Here is a 23,196-nt window from a genome sequence, read left to right as displayed (position 1 = left end):
TTTTCCCTGGTGACGGCAATTGTTTTAATTTCCTCCTCCCTTTCATCTCTTGATTTTCAAGTATCTTTGGGAAGTTTTCTAATTCTTTTACAATAAAGACAGACACAAAATACCCCATCAACATCTCTGCCATTTCCCTGTTTCATTATCAATTCCCCAGACTCTCTCTCTAGAGGATCAACACTAACTTTAGTTACTCTTTTCCTGTTTAAATTCTTGCAGAAACTTTCACTATCTGCTTTTATATTACTGGCTAGATTTTTCTCGTATTCTTCCTTCTCCCTCAATTATTTTTTAGTCATTCTTTGCTGGTTTTAAAATTTGACCAGTCTTCTGACATACCACCAATCTTTGCAGATTTGTACAGTGTATCTTTCAGTTTGATACTATCCTTAACTTTCTTTTTTATTCAGCCATGGTGATGCATCCTTCTCAGAGAGTCTTTCTTTCTCACTGGGATAAATCTTTGCTGAGAGTTATCAAATATCTCCTTAAAAGTCTGCCACTGCATCTCTACTATCCTACCTTTTAATCTAATTTCCCAAGTCACGTGTATGTTTTCATACCCATACAATTACTTTTATTCAAGTTTAAAACGCTAGTCTTAGATTCATACTTCTCTCTTTCAAACTGACCATGAAATTCTATTCATGTCATAGGAACACAGAAAATAGGAGCAGGAGTAGACCATTTGGCCCATTGCGCCTGTTCTGCCATCAAACAGGTCATGGCTATCATCTACCTTCAAACGCAATTTTTCTCCATCCCCACATCCCTTGATGTCATTAGTATTCAGAAACCTTTCGATCTCTGTCTTGAATATGCTCAGTGATTGAGATTCCACAGCCCTCTGGGACAGAGAATTCCAAAGGCTTACCACCCTGAGTGAAGAAACTCCTCCTCATCTGAGTCTTAAACAGCCTGCTCCTTATTCTAAGACTGTGTCCCCTGACTCACTAACCAGGGGAAACATCCTATCCAAATCTACCCTGTCATGCCGTATATGAATTTTATAAGTTTCAATGAGGTCACCTCTTATTCTTCGAAACTCTAGAGAACACAGTCCCAGTTTCCTCAATCTCTCCTCAAAAGACAATCCCACCATCCAAAATGTTTGTCTGGTGAACCTCTGTTGCACTCCTTTTATGCAGTGTATCCTTCCTTAGATAAGGAAATCAAAATGTGCTCCAGATGCGGTTTCACCCAGGCTCTATATGTCAATATTACGTATAGGCCTCTTTACTATGAGGTTATTGATTAATTCTATTACCCCCTCATGATGGGACCTGCCGCAGGAGATTCGGTGGCCCAGCCAGAAGTCCAATGACTTTCGGTAGAGCGAATGATCCTCGAGGCAGGCAGGGCCTAACCCGCCCTCTGCCTTTCTACCATTTTTGCACACTGGTTTTATCTACTGGTGCACTCTTAAATTTGTACTGTTTGTCCCTTCCTGCCAAACTCTGGTCATCATTACACAAATCGTTACTCTGCTCTATGACCTCGTTGTTTCCCTTTGATTTATCAAATCTCGTTTTGTATAATCCCTTTACCCCCACTAATAAGTTTAAAGCCCTCTCTACCACCCTAGTTATACGACTCACCAGAACACTGGTCCCAGCACAATTCAGGTGAAGACCGTCCCATATGATATGGTTCCCATTTTCCTCAGCACTGGTGCCTGTGCACCATGGATCCATTTCTCCCATACCAGTCTTTGAGCCAAGCATTCATCGCTCTAATCTGATTTACCCTATGCCAATTTGCTCGTGGCTCAGGTAATAATCCAAATATTATTACCTTTGAGGTTCTGCCTTTTAACTTAGCTCCTAGCTGCTCATTATCCCTAAGCAGAACCTCTTTCCTAGTCCTATCTATGTATTTGTACCAATGTGGACCACAGCCACTGGATCCTCCCCCTTCCACTGCAAGTTCTTCGCCAGCCCCGAGCAGATGTCCCAAACCCTGGCACTGGGCAGGCAACACAGCCATCTGGACTCTCGCTCTTGGCTGCAGAGGTCTGTGTCTATCCCCCTAACTATACTGTCCCCAACTACCACTACATTCCGATTAACTCCCCCCACATGAATGACTTCCTGTACCATGGTGCCACGGTCAGCTTGCTCATCCACCCTGCAGCCACTACTTTCATCCATGCAAGAACCACGAACCTGTTGGACAATTGCAAAGGTTGAGACTCCTCTGCTTCTACCTTCTGTATCCCCTTACCTACCTCACTCACAGTCACACCCTCCTGTCTCTAACTACTGACCAAATCAGAAGGCCCCTATCCTTAGGTTGTGACCACCTCCTGAAGTGTCCAGGTAACTTTCCCCCTCCATGATGCATCGCAGTGTCTGCAGCTCTGTCTCCAGCTCAATGACTCTGAGCTAAAGCTCTTCAAGCCATAGATACTTGCTGCTGATGTGATTGCCCATGATCAACCCGGTGGCCAAGAGCTCCCACTTTCTGCAGCTGCAACACATCACCTACCCTGCCATCTTTAATGTGTGTTAATTAAATTATTTCTAAATTAATTCATAATTAATATACCCTACCACTCCCAATAAGCTTTACTACTGCGAGTAATCCTTACTAATAAAGCCTTTCAATTATTACAATAAATTACACAAATTTTCAAAGAAAAACAAGCAAATTACTCACCAACTAATCACTTAACTACTTTCCTGTGACGTCAGACATTGATTTTTTTTGTCAGAACACAATCGGTTCACAGACTGAGCTGCTATATTGTGGTCTCGCTGGTCTCTTCCTCTCGTGCCCCTTGTAATCTTGCAGTTTCGTCGGTCTCTTCCTCTCGCGCCTCTTGTAGTGTCACTGGTCTCTTCCTCTCTTGCCTCTTGTAGTCTCACTGGTCTCTTCCTCTCTTGCCTCTTGTAGTCTCACTGGTCTCTTCTTCTCTTGCCTCTTGTTGTCTCCAAGATAAGGAGGAGCAAGGCCATGGAAGGATTTAAACACAAGGCAGAGAATTTAAAGGTTATGGTAATGGGGAGCGGTGGGGGGCCGGTATCCAATGTAGGTTGTCTTGACAGGTAAGTGAGATGTAGTGCTAAAAGGTTTTGGAAGAGATTTGGATGAGCTGAAGTTTATCAAAGGTGATGGTTGGTGTAACTCAAAATTCCTTTCTGCAACGAATTTGTAAATGGAGATTACAATATTAGTGTAAAAATGTAGGTTACTGCACTAGTGCCACAGTACGCCTGTAGTTTAATGGCAAAGTGTGTGACTCCTATTCATATAGTGTCACAGCCCAAGAGATGATCCCCAATGACTCAAAGGAAGAATAAAAGGCTTTTATTCATATAGCATCTTTCACAATCTCAGGACACTTTTTTCATTCTTTCATGGGATGTGCGCGTTGCTGGCAAGGCCAGCATTTGTTGCCCATCCCTATTTGCCCTTGAACTGAGTGGCTTGTATTTTAGAGGGCAGTTAAGAGTCAATCACATTTCTGTGGCTCTGGAGTCACATGTAGGCCAGACCAGGTAAGGATGGCAGATTTCCTTCTCTAAAAGACATTAGTGAACCAGATGGGGTTTTACGACAATATGGTCACCATTGCTAACTTTTTAATTCCAAATTTTATGAACCGAATTTAAATTCCACCAGCTGCCATGGTGGGATTCAAACCCATATCCCCGGACCATTAACCTGGGCCTCTGAATTACTAGTCAGGTGACATTACCATTATACCACTGTCTCCCCTCATCCCAAAGTACATTACAGCCAATGAGGTCTTTTAGAAACGCATTGACTTGTAACATAGGAAATGCAACCAAGTTGCAAGACCCTAAAAATTGCAAAAAGATAAATCTTCAGCCAGAAGTGCTGAGTGGATGATCCATCTTGGCCTCCTCCTGGGGTCCCCATCATCATAGATCCCAGTCTTCAGCCAATCCAATTCAATCTATGTGATATCAAGAAACGGCTGAAAGCACTGGATACTGCAAAGGCTACGGGCCCTGACAACATTCCGGCAACAGTACTGAAGACTTGTGCTCCAGAACTAGCTGCCTTAGCCAAGCTGTTCCAGTGCAGCTACATCACTGACATTTACCCAGCTGTGTGGAAGATTGCCCAGGTATATCCTGTGCTCAAACAGTAGGACAAATCCAACCTGGCCAATTACCGCTCCATCAATCTACTCTCAATCATCAGCAAAGAGATGGAAGGGGTCATCATCAGTGCTACCAATTGGCACTTACACAGCAATAACCTACTCACTGACACTCAGTTTGGGTTCTGCCAGGGCCATTCAGCTCCTGGCCTTGGTCCAAACATGGACAAAAGAGCTGAGCTCAAGAGTGACTGCCCTTGACATCAAGGCAGCATTTGATCAAGTGTGGCATCAAGGAGCCCAGGTAAAACTGAAGTCAATGGGAATCAGGAGGAAAACTCTCCACTGGTTGGAGTCATACCTAGCACAAAGGGAGATGGTTGTGCTTGTTGGCAGTCAATCGTCTTAGTCCCTAGACATCGCTGCAGGAGTTCCTCAGGGTAGTGTCCTGGGCCCAACCATCTCAGCTGCTTCATCAATTACCTTCCTTCCATCATAAGGTCAGAAGTGGGGATGTTCGCTGATGACTGCACAATGTTCAGCACCATTCTCGACTCCTCAGATATTGAAGCAATCCGTGTCCATTTGGAGCAAGACCTCAATGATATTTAGGCTTGGGCTGATAAAGGGGCTAGTAACACTCGTGCCACACCAATGCCAGGCAATGACCAACTCCAACAAGAGAGAATCTAACCATATCCCCTTGACATTCAATGGCATTACCATCGGTGAATCTCCCACTATCAACATCCTGGGGGTTACTATTGACCAGAAATGGAACTGGACCAGCCATATAAATACTGTGGCTACAAGGGCAAGTTAGGTGCTGGGAATTCTGCAGTGAGTAACTCACCTCCTGTTTCCCCAAAGCCTGTCCACCATCTACAAGGCACAAGTCAGGAGTGTGATGGAATACTCTCCACTTGCCTGGATGGGTGCAACTCCAACAACACTCAAGAAGCTCAAAACCATCCAGGACACAGCAGCCTGCTTGATTGTCAACCCATACACCACCTTCAACATTCACTCCCTGCACTGCCAACGCACAGTGGCAGCATTGTGTACCATCTACAAGATGCACTGCAGAAACTCACCAAGGCTCCTTTGACAGCACCTTCCAAATCAGTGACCTCTGCCAGCTAGAAGGACAAGGGTAGCAAATGCATGGGAACACCATCACCTGGAAGTTCCCCTCCAAGCCCCACACCACCCTGACTTGGAATTATATCGTTGTTCCTTCACTATCACTGGGTCAAAATCCTGGAACTCCCTTCCTAACAGCACTGTGGGTGTTCCTATAACACATGGACCGCAGCAGTTCAAGAAAGCAGCACACCACCACAGCCAGAGACATCCACATCCCATGAACGAATATTAAAAAATTGTGCATTTTCATGTTGCCGGTTGAAGAATAAATACCAAGGTGAACTCCCTGGTCTTCTTTGAAATAATGCGATGGAACCTTTTCCATCTACCTAAGAGGGCAGACAAAGTGTCAGTTTAAAATCTCACCCAAAGGACACTATCTCTAACAATGCAGCACTCCCTCAGTATGGCACTAAGTTCCCCTCAGTATTGCACTAAGTTCCAGCCTAGAATAAATGATCAAATCTCTAGAGTGAGACTTGAACCCACAAGTTTGGATGCAAGAATGGTTCCATAGAGCCACTGCCGACACCTAACCAGGCACAGCTTTCCATTTTCTGTAATGATTGGAGTATATGCATGCCATGAAAATGTAGAAATCCAATTCTGCGGAATTATGCCAATACCTCATACCACAGCAGATGGCCTATGGATAGGCTACCCAAGACCAAGAAAGATATCAAATAGATCTAATGCTGCCGTACAAGGGAGAACTTGGCCAAACTCGTCAAGTTGTTCGGATTGATACATTCACGCTAGGGGAAAGAGAGAACTCACCAATGTTCACAAATAAATAACAAATAATTAAAAGTAGCAACATAGGTTAACAAAGCCATAAAATGTGCAAACTACGCACCAGGGTTCAGTTCTAAGGGAACAGAATTTATGTTAAACTTGGGTCTAACCTTGGTTAGACCATACTTGGGAGTACTGGGAACAGTCCTAGCCTCCATAGGAAAAAGGACACAGAGGCACTGGAGAACACTCCAAAAAATATTTACTAGAATGATAGGTATAATCTCTCAGTTCTGCAAGGAAAGACTGAACAGACTGGGGCTCTTCCAAATGCACTGGTGAGTGATCTGGTGGCAGTGTTTAAATTACAGAAGTGTTTGACAGGATAGATGTGGAGAAGATGTTTCCACTTGTGGGCGAGACCAGACCTGGGGGCATAAACATAGTCACTATTAAATCCAATAGTTAATTCAGGAGGAATGTCTTTACCCAGAGTGGTGAGAATGTGGAACTCTTGAGTAGTTGAGATGAATTGTATAGATGCATGAGGAATAGGAGGATATGATGATAGGCTTAGATGAAGAGGGTGGGAACAGGCTTGCGAGGAGCATAAACACCAGTATGGCGTCGATGGGCCGAATGGCCGCAATGTTGCTGTAAATACTGAGTGGTTTTCTTTGTAATGTGTTGACAGCAATATAAAACCATGCTGCAAAGAAGAATTAAAGTTTACAAAGATGCTGCCGCTAAAGCTTTTTATTTAAAAATCAAATTAGATAAAGCTGAGCATTGTGACTTCATGAAAACAATTATCAACTCTCTAACGTGTTTTTTAGGGTCACTGTTTGGAACTTTCCAGAATAACAAATACCCCGCTAAAACATCACATGGACGGCTCCGAGACACTTAAAACCGAATTTAATTCGGATGTGGAGCGGAGCCGCCACATGTCAAACTTTGGAAGTTTAGTTTTTACAGAGAAGAGGGAGGCTGGGTTTCAGCCCGTTACTCACTTCACTCCGGAGGAAGAATCCGAGGGAAGAGGAGCGGTCCCGACACAGCAGAGGGAGGGCGGAGTGGGGGGGGGGGGGGGGGGGGGGGAGGGAAAGGAGCGCGAGGCGCCAATTTCAAACCTGGGAGACGGTTAGAGCCGGGGTGGACAGTTAAAGGGCCCGCGTGCTGCACGAGCTCCCGGCGCCAATGAAAGGTTCAGGAAAGAGGCTCCGCACCAGAGAACGAATATTGAAGCTCAAGGGCAGGTCCAAAACTTATCCAAAAGGATATTGGGAAGCTTAAGGAAGTACAAGTAGGGATCTTTTCTGCAGAAATGGACACTCCAATGACAAACTGCCGTACCTCAGAAAATCACATTGATGAACATGCTATCCTCCAAAAGAAGCATAAAATACAAAATATGAATATTGAGTGCTGTCAAAAGCAACTTTGATAAGTAGACAGATACTGGACATACTTTCCAGAGGAATATTCCTAGACATGGCACTGCATTAATCAGGCAACACTAATTCTGTGGAAGGAAGCAAACAGCCATAGAGTTTTGCTCAGACTGCAAAATTTGTCAAATCCTGAATATGGCCACATATTAAGAGGCTACAAACAATTCTGATCCTTGTAATCTTGGTAGTTTACTGCCTCTGCACCTGCTCTATCTGTACAACACCTGTGGACTCAATGGAAGAAAGACTTCTGAGACTCTTGCATTCATACCTGCACAAGGCAAGGACTAGCCTGTAATTGTCACTATAGATAGAGGAAGGGGGACACTACCTATCCCAGTATATTTGCAAGATTGCACTGTCTATAAGTCTATAATTTACAGTAGGTGCCAAGCTCTTGGTGACATTCAATCACAAAGAGGAATATGGCACAGGGGTGAACCGTGTGGCACTGAAATTCACACATCAATCAGAATTGTTTAACTAATTCCTGAGTATCCAATGAACCTCTGCTCCTGACCCCACCAGATTATTCACGATTTGAAAGAGATCTTTTGCATGTCTTCAGTTGTGGGTTGGTGCCAATACAGCTGCACCTTGAGCACCCACCACAGGAGAGGGCAAGGCATTAGTTGGATGGCTGGGGGGATTGCTGGTAGGTAACCCCAAAAGTACAGGAAACCAAGCTGACTGGTTCCTTTTAAAGGAGGACCAGTCCAAATACGTATGAGATTTCAGGATTTCCACGGTCTTTCTGGGCAAGATTCCAGCCTGGAGCATTCTTGTGGGCTTTACTCCACAGGTTGTTTCTGGTATTCAGATAGCACTGCAAGATCGGTAGGAAGCCAAGGAGTCAGGGGAAAACCCTGTCCTCAACCCTTCTTTACCTGACCTCAGGAACCTGGGAAGGAACATTAACATTCAGTCAGGAACAGAATTGCTGCACATGCTGTTAAAACAAAGATTCCCTTATTCTCCTTCTAGATTTCCTTTGCTTGTATACATGTGCATGGTAGCCTTAAGTGAATAAAATTCACAATGCAATTTTCAATACACTAGAGGACCATTCTTATTTCCTATCTTTGTTAAAGGCAAATTATTATTTAGAACATGTACACTGGGAAGAATTGTCTTTGTAAAGGTACACAGGAACAAAGGGTTAGTAAATGTGATTGAGCAAACAGTTGAATAGTCACCTTTAATGTGTTACTGTAGGAGGTTTCTGACAGAAATTGTGTTGATCCATTTCACCGATTGAAAGCAAATAAAAATGATAAGAAAAGGACAGATCAGCCTCAGGCTGGTAGAGATAAAGATTGGCTATTGATCGGTAACCTTACCTTCAAAATCAGCAGGCTACATAGCAGAGAAAGGCATCTGGAAGTAGAGAGATAAAAGATAAATGAAAAGATAGCAATTATGTGATAACTAGCATTAGTCTTAGATTAAGTTAAGTCAGAAACTAATTGTTTCAGGGTACATTTTAATTTAAAATCGAATGAGATGCACCAAAAAAAAATCAATCAACAAGAATGGAATTAACTTGCTTGGTGTTATCAACACAACCTGCTGAATTCAGATGAAATTCGTCAACATCTTTTAAGATGCAAGAAATATGCAAGTCTCTTTGCATGAGACTGGTAATATCAAATTACACCTGTCAAGGAACTTGAGAAACATTACAGCTCAGAAAGAGGCCATCCAATCAATCTTGTCTGTACCAGCTCTCTGCTCCAGTAATCAAAAGTAACCCCAATGTTCTGTCTGTCTGCATTGTCCCCTATCTTCTTCTGCTTCAAATATCACAGAATTGTTACAGTACAGAAGGAGGCCATTCGGCCCATCGTGAATGGACCGGCTCTCCAAATCAACAATTCACTTAGTGCCATTCTCCTCCTTTCTCCCCACAACCTTGCATATCCTTCCTCTTCAAATAACAGTCTAATTCCCTTTTGAATGCCTCAATTGAATCTGCCTCCACCACACCCTCAGACAGTGCATCCCAGACCGTAACCACTGGCATGAAAACATTTTTCTCATATCATTTTTGCTTCCTTTGCAAATTACTTTAAAACTGTGCCCTCTTGTTCTCGATACTTTCACAAATGGGAACAGTTTCTCACAATCTACTCTGTAATTTGGATATTAAATTGGCTGAATGACAGGGAACAGAATAGTGATTAATGGATGTTTTTCAGACTGGAGGAATGTTTGTAGTAGAGCTCCCCAGGGGATAGTGTTGAGACCAAAGCAAAAAACTGCAGATGCTGGAAATCCAAATAAAAACAAAAATACCTGGAAAAACTGAGCAGGTCTGACAGCATCTGCGGAGAGGATCCTCTCTGAAGATAGTGTTGAGACCCTTGTTTTTCCTGATATATATTAATGAGGGCACAATTTCAAAATTTGCAAATGATACAAAACTTGGAAGCATGGTGAACTGTGAGGAAGATAGCGTAGAACTTCAAAAGAGCATAGACAAGTTGGTGGAATGGTTGGACAGGTGGCAGATGGATTTCAATGCAGAGAAATGTGAAGTGATTCATTTTGGTAGGAAGAACTTCACAATAAGACCTATGCTCATTCCTCAGTTCAGTAATGAGGGAGTGTTGCACTCTCAGAGATCCCATCTTCAGATGAGACGTTAAACCGAGCTGCTTTACCAGCTTGATGTAAAAGATCCCATGGTGCTATTTGAAGAAGAGCAGGGGGGTTTTCCAAGGCAGACATTTATCACTCAATTAACATTGATAAAACAGGATATATCATCATCATCACATTGCTGTTTGTGGGACCTTGTTGTCTACAAATTGGTTTACACATTTCCTACATTGCAATGTGACTGGATTTCAAAAGTACTTCAATGGGTGTAAGTCGTTTTGACATTCTGAGGTCATGAAAGGTGCTTTATAAATGAGAGCCTGTCTATCTTTCTATCTATTAAGAGCCTTCATAATTTACAAAAATCTCCATGAAAACTAATGGGACTAAAGGCTGACAAGTTCCCTGGCCTGCATCCTAGGAAATGGCTGCAGAGATAGTGGATGCATTGGGTATAATCTTCCAAAATTCCTTAGATTCTGGAAAAGTCCCAGCAAATTGGAAAACCACAAATATAACATTCCTATTCAAGAAAGGAGGGAGACAGAAAACAGGAAGCTATCGGCCAGTTATCCTAACATTTATCATTGGGAAAATACTGGAATTCATTATTAAGAAAGCAGTACATTTAGGGCATTTAGGTAAGTATAATACAATCAGGCAAAGTCAACATGGTTTTATGAAAGGGAAATCACGTTTGTCAGATTTCCTAAAGTTCTTCGAGGATGTAACAAGCAGGGTAGATAAAGGGGAAACCAGTAGGTGTAGTGTATTTGGATTCCTGAAAGACATTCGATATGGTGCCACATAAAATGTTACTAGACAAGATAAGAGCTCATGGTGTTGGGGTAATATATTAGCATGGATAGAGGTTTGACTAACTAACAGGAAACAGAAAGTCAGGATAAATGGGACATTTTCAGGTCAGCAAACTGTAACCAGTGAGTTTGAATGCTGGTTGGAGTGCGGGTTGAAGTGAAGGTTTGTGTGTGGGTTTGAGTGGGAGTTTAAGTGGCGATTTGAGTGTGAGTTTGAGTGAGGGTTTGAGATTGGGTTTTCAGTGGGGGTTTGAATGAGGTTTTGGGTGGGGTTTCAGCGAGGGTTTGAGTGCAGGTTTGAGTGGGGATTTGGGTGCAGATTTGAGAGGGGGTTTGAGTGAGAGTTTGTGTGCGGGTTTGAGTGAGGGTTTGTGTGAGGGTTTGAATACGGGTCTGAATGTGAGTTTGAGTATGAGTTGAGTGAGGGTTTGAGCGCAGCTTTAAGTGTGGGCTTAAGTGATGGTTTGAATGAGGGTTTGAGTGGGGATTTGGGTGTGGATTTGAGAGGGGGTTTGAGTGAGAGTTTGTGTGCGGGTTTGAGTGAGGGTTTGTGTGAGGGTTTGAATACGGGTCTGAATGTGAGTTGAGTGAGGGTTTGAGCGCAGCTTTAAGTGTGGGCTTAAGTGTTGGTTTGAATGAGGATTTGAGTGCAGGTTTGAGTAGGGGTTTGTGTGAGAGTTTTAGTGCAGGTTTGTGTGAGGGTTTGCATGTGAGTTTGAGTGCATGTTTAAGTACAGGTTTGTGCGTGCATTTGTGTGAGTGTTTGAGTGTGGGTTCCATTCCCCACTCCATCCACCCTGACTGCCAGTCCTCTCTGCACTCAGTAAATCAGGGTTTGTATTTAGTTCTAAGGCTCCATGAAACTCTCCCAAGTGGCCTAGACATGAGGTACAGTATTATAATGTGCATTAATTTTTGAAATCTCCTAAAATCAGTGGTTTTATGTTGTGAATAGTTTATGTGGGAAGGATTCCGGCTAGATAAAGCAGAACAGTAGACAGTACAAATGACCAGGGGTAGGTAAATGGCCATCGTGAAGGCTGCTTTAAATGATGGAAACAGGAAATTGAATAGGTTGTCAGTTTGGATTAATTGGTAGATTTTAAATATCCTGATGCTTATTTATCTTACTGAATACAGATTTGATAAGGGCCAGCAGTAACTGTTTAACTTTTTAAGTTTTATATGTAGCATTCATAATGCAGAGCTTCATCCAATGAGTGCGCATCAGGAATTTGGGCCTGGGGGCTAGTCTGCCAGATTCATTGCCATGGACTGGATGACGCCTCCATCATGTGAAGCTCTGTGCTGGCTCTCTAAGTAAAATTAATTCTTAATTCCACAATGTTACTAGCTCTGATTTTTCAGCTAAAGAATATTTATTGCAGTTGGCTGAATGAAAATAAATGATTTTAAGATCAATGGTGATGTTGTTTGGGACTTCGCTGTCATATAGGCATGTTCTGCAAGATTTCTTCCAGCTGGTGATATAAGGAAGGAAGCAACGTGGGATTTGCTGACCTTCATTTTCCTGATTTTACTTAAAATAAGCTCACTATCAACAAAGGGCAAGTTACCAAAAACCTCCCCCATGCACTGCTGCCAGATATATTTCAGGGGTCATCCTCTGATGTCATGCTTGCAGCAAGGACCCTTGCCTGAGCAAGTGCACTAGCAGCTATAGCAGAAATTCAGGCATACGATGTGTGTGGTTTTCCAACCACACCTGAATTTGCAATCTGCCTGCAGACCTTTGATGGTCCTTGAAGGGAGGGCAGAAAATGGCCTGTTTAACTCATCACTGCAGTGTTAGGTGACCAGGGATACTGCAGTAAGGTTTCTGACTTTTGCAACACTTATTTATTTGAACTGTGGCCAATAGAAATGTTTTTTCTTCAGTTTTGTGCTGAGTGAGCTTGTTTCCCTAAGTATTCACCAGCAGGAACCTGCCCAAGTAACACATGCCTGCAGTAATGTTCATTTTGTGCTTCTCCCATTGTTTAACTCACCAAATACAATTTAAGGAATCTAACTCGACTCTAGAGTGGGCAACTAGGAAATTAAGTAGATGAATAAAGAAACAGAGGAGGCCTTTCAGCCCTGGGCCTGTAAAAGGTTAACATCAGAAGCGCCTGATGCTGATGTAACTATGATGTAATGGCACATGACTCAGCAACAGAGAACTGGAGGGAAGAAGAAGTCCAACCTCATGCAGGGTTCCTAAGATGTACATAGAGCTGTAACAATAGTTTTTACAAACTACAGTCTTGAGTAGCTTACTTAGGGAATATAGACAAACCCCAAAGAACCCCATCTAGACCCCAAAGACACGACGAAATGTGATGGCAGCGGACAGCGAATAAAAGATCCAGAAGAAAAACTCCAAGATAAGACTACAGACCTGACAAGTCTACAGACCCTTGGAAGAAGGATGAAAGGAATAGATTGAAGACTCACCAAAAAGTCAGAGCATTGCAGGTGTAGCAGATCCAAGCTGAGACACAGACCCAGGTTCCGGACAGCAGTGAACACAGATCAACAAGCAATAGCAGGGAAGCAGCAACAAGTCTAAAGCTTTGTACAAGCATGGAGTCTACACTGCCACCCCCTGAACATTTCCAAAGCTGAAGGCTCGCAAAAGGCACTGCGACAACCAGAGAAAGAGGTTTTCTAAGTATAGAACAGCTTCTGGTATGCACAAAAAGGAATAAAATGATCAGGTTAGTGTTTTGCTCCATGCAATTGGACCTATTGCCGATGGCATAATAACACGACAGTGAGTCAATGAAATTTCAAGCTCTCACGATGAAGTCCTCCAGGAATTCAATTTGTATTTCAGCGTTCAAAAAAATTCAATAATAGAATGGCAAAATTTAACAAACAAAAACACACTGAATGCATGGATTCATTCATCCACAACCTATACAGGCAATGGCATAGTGGTATTGTCGCTGCCCTAGTAATCCTGAGACCCAGGGTAATGCTTTGGGGACCTGGGTTTGAATCCCACCATGGTAGATAGTGGAATTTGAATTGAATAAAAACCTGCAATTAAAAGTCTATGAAGACCATGAAACCATTGTCGATTGTTGTAAAAATCCACCCGGTTCATTAATATCCTTTAGGGAAGGAAATCTGCTCCAGACACACACACAGCAATGTGGTTGACTCTTAAATGCCTTCTGAACAATGGGCAATAAATGCTGGCCTAGACAGTGATGCCCACATCTCATGAATGAATTAAAAAATAAGGCTGGCACAAAATTGTGATCATGGTATACTGAGGGACGAATTGATTCATGATTGCATGGTAGTTGGGGTCCTAGATAAACCTCTATCAGATCTCTTGCAAATGAGAGAAGATCTAACTTTAATTAAGGCAGTACAAACTGTGAGGCAAATCAAGCTCAGAAAGCAAAATAGAGCATTTTTCGTGAAGAAAGTGCGGTTCCACGGAAATGAATGAGTTCAATATGTAGGCCAGAGGAGGGAAATCGCGCAAAACAGAACTTGCAAAAACAGAGAAAAGCGTGTCAACCACCATCTTGAAATGCTCTTGGCATGGCGGGAAATACCTGCACAGACCGTAAGAATGCCCAGCAGAGGGAGCAGAGTGCCACAACTGTGGAAAATTAGGACATTTTAAAATTGTCTAAAACACAAATAGCCTGCAAAAGGAAAGAAAAAATAGTAAGGCCAAAACATGTACAAGAAGTGGAGGAGCCAAAGAAAAAGCAAATAACTTTCTTAGGGGAAGTAAACAAAACAGATAATAATTACTGGTGCACTGGTGCATTAAACTTGAAGTGGACGGACGCCCCATAGAGTTCAAATTAGATACAGGGACAGGTACTTCAGTCTTATCTGACAAAGTAAAGTGGCTTAAGCACATTACAACCATTATTCATCCAGTTACAAGGTCTAGTGGGACTACACTGAAAGCCATAGGATAACACTTAGCAAAATTAAAATACAAGGATAGAGAAATCATTGAACCTCTGTGCGTCATACAAAACCAAGAATCATCATTATTAAGCAGGAAGGCATGCTTACAATTGAGGCTGATCTATAAAGTTGATGAAGTGGCTGATGAGCAATACAGCAGCACATTAAAGAATGAACTTCCAAGATTATTTACAGCCTTGGGAAAACTGAAGACCGAATATCATGTTACCCTAAGATTTGATGCTAAAACAATTTACCTCTTCACATTGAGGAAAGACCCTCACCTGCTCTTGGACAAAGTCAACTGACAAAGTGGTGTTCCGGAATGGCAATAGTCCCAAAGCCTAATGGCTCAATTAGAATCAACTAAACAAATCAGTAAAACAGGAGATCCACCTGATGGCATCAGTGGATGAGAGTCTTGCCAAGTTAGCCAAAAGTACCCTATTCACCAAATTAGATTCAAATAACGGCTTTTGGCAGTTTCATCTGGACAAAGAATCCAGATGCTGACCACTTTTATAATGCCATTCAGTCATTATTGCTTTAATAGATTACCATTTGGAATTGCTTCTGCACCAGAAATATTCCAGAAAGCAATGTCTCAAACCCTAAAAGGCATGGAAGGAGTAATACGCCATATGGATGATATAATCGTACACAATTCCATGAGGGAAGAGCATGACATAGAGTGAGGACAGTCCTGAAAGTTTTACAGGATGCAGATTTGACATTGAATGAGAAATATGAATTTACAAAGCTAGTGATTAAATTCCAAGGGCACATTGTGCAAACCTCAGGAACAACAGCCAACCTACAGAAAACAAAGATGATTAGAGATTTTCCACCACTCAGGAACATTACAGAGCTACAAAGATACCTAGGGATGGTCAGCCAAGTAGGTAAGTTCCTACCAAACTTGGCAGAAATCAATGAGCCGTAATGACAGCTGTTGAGACAAGGTCAACAGTGGTGCTGAAATGTGTACCATCAAAATGCTTTTGATAAGATCAAATAACTTCCAATTTCCACTGAACTTATAGCGCACTACGATCCAGAAAATTGATCCAGTAACAACAGATGCATTGTCTACAGGTCTAGGTGCAGTTTTATTCCAAGTTATGAACTGATGGTTAATGGAGACTAGTTTATTATGCCTCTAGATCACTCACAGACACAGAAAAGCGAGAAGTTCTGGGATTACATAATGGGATTGTGATTTAAAATTGAAACCAACCACAAGCCATTAGTCAGTCTTCTAAACATGAAGGAGATTGCAAAGATGCCACCGAGAATTCAACCCTTCAGGCCAAGACTAATAAGACATGATTCAGTAACTGAGTATGTTCAAGGGAAGTACCAGACAGCAGCAGATGCACTATCAAGAGCACCAGCTGAAGGAATCAAAATAGAAGATTTGAGTTTCATTGAGGAGGTGGAAGCATATACATCATTCATTATCTAACACCACTGGCTACTGCAAAAAAAGCTGCAGGAGATAAAACATGCACAACAGCAAGATGACAAATGTGTCCAGATAAAGAAATACTGTTTGGAAGGATAGCCAGACTATACTCCTAGCAATCCGTTACTGTGGCAGTACTTCTAAAAGAGAAAGCTCCTCATAATCATTGATGATCTCCTAGCTTTTAATGAAAGAATAGTCATTCCACGAACACAGTGGTTTGATGTTCTCCAAAAATTTCATCAAGGTCACTTGGGGATAGCAAGATACCCAGCAATCAGTCTGGTGGCCAGGCAATGCTTGTTCTACAGAAGAACTAATTTTGAATTGTATTACTTGTGCAGTAAACAGCCAAGAGCAGAGAGAACCATGTCACCCTTCACTTTTCCATCAAGGTCATAGGAGTGCCTGGGATTTATTTGATTTTAAAGGTTTATTATTTCTTATGTCATTGATTATTACGCCAGGTGGATTGAAGTGAACAGATTGCACAGCATCACAGCAGAAGTAGTCATTTAATCACTGAAGAGAATCTTCACAACACATGGCATCTCTGACATTATAGTGTCAGACAATGGTTCCCCAATTTGCTAATGAATTATTCCACAACTTTGTGAAGGAATGTGGATTAATTCACATCACTGGCGCACCTCGGTATCCTCAAGTGAATGGAAAAGCTGAGAGAGGTGTTCAAACCATTAAGAATTGATGAAGAAGAATGAAGATCTCAACTTAGCCCTTTTTAACTACAGAATCTTACCACTACAAAATAGGTTCTCACCATCAGAGTTGTTAATGGGAAGACAACTGACAACACAACTTCCAGCTCTGCAACAGAAACCAGAACCAAATATTGACTGATCTTGAGGGAGTTAAAAAGCTTGAGGAGCATCAGAGACACGCGCAAGCTTGTAACTCCAAATTCAGGTACAAAGCACAAGACTTATCAGTACTACAGCTGAGGGAGAGAGTATGGATATGAGACCAACCGAAGGAGGCATAATAATAGAAATAATTCCACAACCAAGGTCTTATAGAATTGAGACAGACCAGGGAAATATAAGGAGAAACAATAGCACCTTAATATCCATGGAAAGAAAGCCAATTTCCTACTATTCAGATCTAGATGTAAATAAGGAACAAGAAACAAGACAAAGCTCTACAACCACCCAGGAGAAGGACATTCGTATTGAATGGGGAGAGAGTGTAGAATGTCCTTGATCTAAGAAAAAGATCAGAACAAGATTGGGGAGATTCGTCAAGGCACCTAAGAGAAGTGTGAGTCTGAGACTTTGAAGGGAGATGTAGGAGGATGTAAATAATTGGGATAAGGACTTGGGGAGAGATGCAGAGTAAAGAGTTAACATCAGAAGCACCTGATGCTGATGTAACTATGATATAATGACACATGGCTAAGTAACATAAATCTGGATGGAAGGAGAATTCCAACATTGTGCCGAGTTCCTAGGATGTACATAAAGCTGTAAATAAATGATAATGGTTTTTACAGATTACAGTCTTGAGTAGCTTGTGTAGGGAAAATAGACAAATCCTGAAGAACCCCACAATCCAGAGGTGTGAGTGCTCTAGATTTCCACTACCCTTTGTGTGGAAAAAAATACTCCCTGATTTCGCTCCTGAATGCCCTAGCTCTAACTTTAAAACTATGCTGGCTTGTTCTGGATTCCCCACCATGTCAGGAAATCTATCCAATCAGTTCCACTCCTTCCTCTTTCCCTGTAGTCCTGTAAATTTTTTCTTCAAGTAGTAGTCCAACTCCCTTATCAAAGTTACTGTTGAATTTGCTTCCAACACACTTTCAGGCATTGTATTCTAGTTCACAAAAACTCGCTGTGTGAAATAAAAATCGTATTGTATCTAGTTCTTTTGACAATCATGTTAAGTCTGTGTCTTCTGGTTACCATCCCTCTTGCCACTGGAAACAATTTCTCCTTATTTACTCTATCAAGACCCTTCCTTATTTCCTACACCTCTATCACCACCCAATATTAACCTTCTCTTCTTTAAGGAGAACAAGCTCAACTTCTCAAGTCTCTCCACATAAGTGAAGTCCTACACCACAGGTAGCTCTTCTGCACCCTCTCTGAACCCTTGAAATTTTTCCTGAAGTGTGGTGTCCAGAATTGAATGCAATTTAGGCTTTATCAGTGATTCATTAATGCTTAGCATAACTTCCTTGCTTTAGTAGTATGACGAAAGTATAATATTTTTCTGGTTTATTGTAAAGTAGATTTATGGGTTTAAGTATAGTTGGGTCTGTCTGTGTGATTTAATTACATTTGGACTCAGGTAGACTGCAAGCTGGAAATTTTCAAAAGAACCTAGGTGTAGAAATGTGTTTGGAATGCTAATGAGTAAACATGGATGCTGGCTTAACATGTGGTGTGAAGGGAATTTACATTTTTTTTGGATAAATGAAGGGATTGTTTGGATTTCAAAGGGATGTTGGTCTGTTTACAACTAGCCAGATAAACAAGGCTAACGAGTGTGTTTACTTCTCCCAAAGGTTACTGACAATATTGGCAACATGAAAGTTTTATATTATGGTAAAGGTACCATTCCAAAGACATATGGAACAATAGCATTTACATATTAAAGAGAGGGAAACATATATAAATGAGAATGAAAAGCTATGTGGGGAGAGGGCCATGTAAGATCTAATAGGAAGGTGTGAAACAGCCTTCAAGAAGCCTCCTCCCATTTGTGCATAAGTCTGCTATGTAAAGTAACTGAAGTTGGGGAAAGCCATTTGGAATTCCAATCTCAAGTAGGTACTGCGTTAACTTGGTGGTTTTGTTTTAAATCTAAAATCTATTTTGGACTGTTGCCTTAAAGGGGCTGTGTAACTGAAAGGTTAATTAGGAATTTTAGGGGCTGAATTTTCCCCCCGTCGGGGGGGGAAGTTGATGGGCAGGCGCATACGGGCGCACATCTCCCTGAGGCTAAGTGCAGCTCTAAATGTGAAATAGCTCAAAATAGAAAAATAAAATTTCCCTAACGTGTCCCCTCATGTGACAATGTCACATGAGTTGGGACATGTTCATAATTTCCAAAGAGCTTTATTAAAATTTTTAAAACCCTACGTGAAACCTCATCCCGCCCATGGATGAGGTTTCATGTTTTTTCTAGTTCACGCCAGGGCTCCCAGCCTGCCCGCCAACCTTAAGGTTGGATGGGCAGGTCCACTAATTACTTTAATTGCTCTGTCAATGGCCTCAATTAGCCATTGACAGGTCGGCGGGCGCGCAGCTGATTTTGCTGCGCCCCCTCCTTCCCGAAAATTGAAATGGGGTGCAGTGACGTCGGGAGTTCCGCCTGACATCACCGCACATCATTTTATGCATTGGCGAGTGGGCCCTGCCCCTGCTCGCCGATGGTAAAATCCAGCCCTAGGAGTTGTTATAGTAGTAAATAACTGTAGTTTTATGTATGTGCTTGAAATGTTTTATTTTGTTAATAAATATGTTAATTTAATTTTTTAACTCTCTAAAGGTCTTTGTGGACTCCTTACTTCTGAATTCAATGCACACATCTTCTCGCAATAAATACAAATTGCAAAACAATTGTGATAGCATGACCAAGTTTCCCTTGTGGATTTGGTCCACCTGGCACACATCATCTGCCATGTCATAACAGTACTCTAGGGGCTGAATTGTGTAGGGCAGGTTTTAAAAAATGGTGGGCAGGACCTGATCACTGGATTCCCACCTCCATTTCTAGTGCCATCAAATCAGCGTGGCATAAGGGGGCAAGCCAGGATCCCGCACCCAGATGTCCCAACGTTGATAGTTCCATTGTGGAAGTGGGCATTTCAGATTTTCTCTGGTTTAGAGTTGTAAACCATGAGGGAACCTTGGCTTGGAAATGGACATTTTATGAAATTAAAGTTAAAAAGGTGTTGCCAGGACATTAAGAAATGCTGTATCATAAGTTATATATGTTTTTAATACAGTGATTGATGATAGGGCTTTGCTTTGAAAAGGTCAATGGCCAATAAATTAAACAGCATTGTGAAAGTGCAGAGCCAGATGCATCAGAGTACATTACCTACTGGACAAAGTGCTATTCTGCATTGTGCAATAGTGAAATTCAGATTTGATTGTGTGCGATAACCCTTTGCTTTCATGAATTCCTTGAAGTTCAGCTCGGTCATCTATTTGGCTGTTTCAAAGCTTGGGCAGATGGCTGAGCTTCTGGTTGACTTCAAATTTAACATATTCAGTTCTGGAAGTTTTGTTAATATGGTTGTTCAATGGAATCTTATTATGAATGCTTGGCTGAGTCCCAAACTCACTAATGGATTTGGCTCAGCAGAGGTTATTTATGCACTGGTTCAATGGATTTGCATTATGAATTTTTGGCTGAGTTCCAAACCTATAACGGGTTCTCTTCAGCAGGGGTTGTTGACATAGTTGTCAAATGGAATGTGAGCTTGGTTATATTGACACATTTATGAGCTGTAAAGAGGATTCTAGCTTATTTGAATGAGTATTGAAGTACTGTTTGTTTCTTTTGACAGGTTTAAGAATTTCTAAGAGAATTCTATTTTTAAATGAATATTGAAGTACAGTTTGTTTATTTTGACAGATAAATGAACTGTTAAAAGGATTATGTTTTTTTCAATGACAATTGAAGTATTGTCTGCTCATTTTGACAGATTGTTGAGCTCAATGTTAAAACTCATGAGTCCTGTATTTAGTGGATAATGGGTGAGGAGGGCTTTGGGGAATAAGGGGAGGTGTAGGGATGAAGGGGTGAGCTGGGTGAAGGGAGCATGGAGGGTTAAGGGTTAGGGGCCTCATCTCCAGAACTGGGCCGATGTCTCAGCAAACGGAGGTGGGCCTTTTAACCTGGCCACTTTGGCATTACCCCGCCCCTCCATCTCTACCTCGAGCTTGCCCACACCCGAATCCCCAGCATGAATATAGTATGGGCAGTCACTTTCAGCCAGGAGGTGGGATTGTGACATTGGGGAACACCCTCATTCCCGAGTCCCATATCCAAGGTGAAAATCCAGGCCCATACTTCCACCAAAAAATCAAGGATCCCATATGCTTTTTAAACAGCCTTCTCAACATGTCCTGCCACCTTCAAAGATTTATGATTACGCATTCCCAGGTCTCCATTCCAGGACCCCCTTTAAAATTGTACCACTTAGTTCATATTGCCCCTCCTCATTCCCTGTTTTAAACTCCATATACCATGTGTGTGCCCATTTGACCAGTCTGGCTCTGTCCTCCTGAAGTCTGTTACTATTCTCTGCACCATTTATTACATTTCAAGTTTTGTGTCATTGGCAAACTTTGAAATTTTCCCTGTAGGGTCAAGTCCAGGTTTTTAAAACAAACCAAGAAAATATTGACCTTTGGGAACACTGCTGTATACTTCCCTCCAGTTTGAAAAACTGCCACTAATCTCTGCTTTCTGTCCCTTAGCCAATCTTGTGTCCATGTCGCCACTGTCCCTCTAATTGCATGCGTTTTAACTTTACCAACAAGTGTATTATGTGGTACTTTATCAAACACCTTTTGAAAGTCCATAGACCCATCATCAATTGCACTACCCTAATTAACGCTCTTTATTACTTCATCAAATAACTAAACCAAATTAATCAAACATGATTTGCCTTTAACAAATCCCTGCTGACTTTCATTTATTCAGTCATACTTTTCCAAGTGATAATTAATTTTGTCTCTAAAAGTTCTGTCGCCATTGAAATTAGGCTGACCGGTCAGGTTTATCCCTCTCCCCTTTTTTGAAAAGGGGTGTAATATTTGCAATCTTTAAGCCCTCTGACACCACCCCTCCCCCACACCTAAGGATAGGAAGGATGCAGCCAGATCATTTGCATTTTCCACCCTTACTTCCACACAAACCTGGGCTGCATCCCATCAGAAACAGATGAATTCAATTATTTCTTTTCATTTCAGCGCTAGATGTTTGTTTAATACATCAACCACAATATGAAATAAAATTTAACTTCCTTTCAAACCTGGGGAGGCATAAAAATAGTATACTACATAACCCTGTTATATGCCTTGCAGTTTGCTGTTTAATTTTTCTGAGCAATAGCACTGAAATACAAATTGCAGCAGTGAGATTGAAAAGGATTTTCACTTTATTCATAACTGTTATGAACTCCAGCCTGAAATCACTGCCTCCATTTAAACAGCAGCATTGGTGACTCATCTAATCCTGTTTTTTGAATTTGTTCATGGGATGTGAGCATCACTGGCAAAGCATTTGTTGCCCATCCCTCTTTGTGCTTGAGAAGGTGGTGCTGAGCCACCTTGAACTGCTGGTGGTGTAAGTATACCCACAGCATTGTTAGGATGGGAGTTCCAGGATTTTTGACCCAGCAAAAGTGAACAAACTGTGATACAGTTTCAACTCAGGATGGTGTTTGGCTCGGAGGGGAATTTGCAGATGGTGATGTTCCCATGTGTTTGCTGTCCCTTATCTTATAGGTGGTAGAGGTTGCGGGTTTGAAAAGTGCTGTTGAAGCAGCCTTGTCAAATTGCTGCAGTGCATGTTGTACTATGGTACACAGTGCTGCCACTATGCATCAGTGGTGAAGGGAGTGAATGTTTCAGGTCATGAATGGGGTTTCGATCAAGCCTCAGTATTGATGTCACGCTGATTCACCCATCATTAAATACAACCCCTCGAGCCTGCTCCAAAGTCGACAGTGTTGGGAGCTACTAACAGGCAATTGTGAAACCTCACACAGATTACCCTCACACATTGTATATGTTATACTCCTGGTAGCCAATTGATGAAAGAAGAAACCAAAGCCAGTCTTTATTTAGAATAGATTTATTCACAGAGTGAAACATTACAGGTATATATCTCCTGACTCCACTCTCATCCTGTGTCAGTAAGTGTTTCCTTATATGTGCTCAAGTAACCATCCAATCAATGCCCTTCACCTGTATA

The sequence above is a fragment of the Cetorhinus maximus genome, chromosome 20, assembly GCF_964194155.1.
Source record: "Cetorhinus maximus chromosome 20, sCetMax3.hap1.1, whole genome shotgun sequence".
NCBI lineage: Eukaryota > Metazoa > Chordata > Chondrichthyes > Lamniformes > Cetorhinidae > Cetorhinus > Cetorhinus maximus.
Note: the sequence above shows the minus strand (reverse complement) of the source record.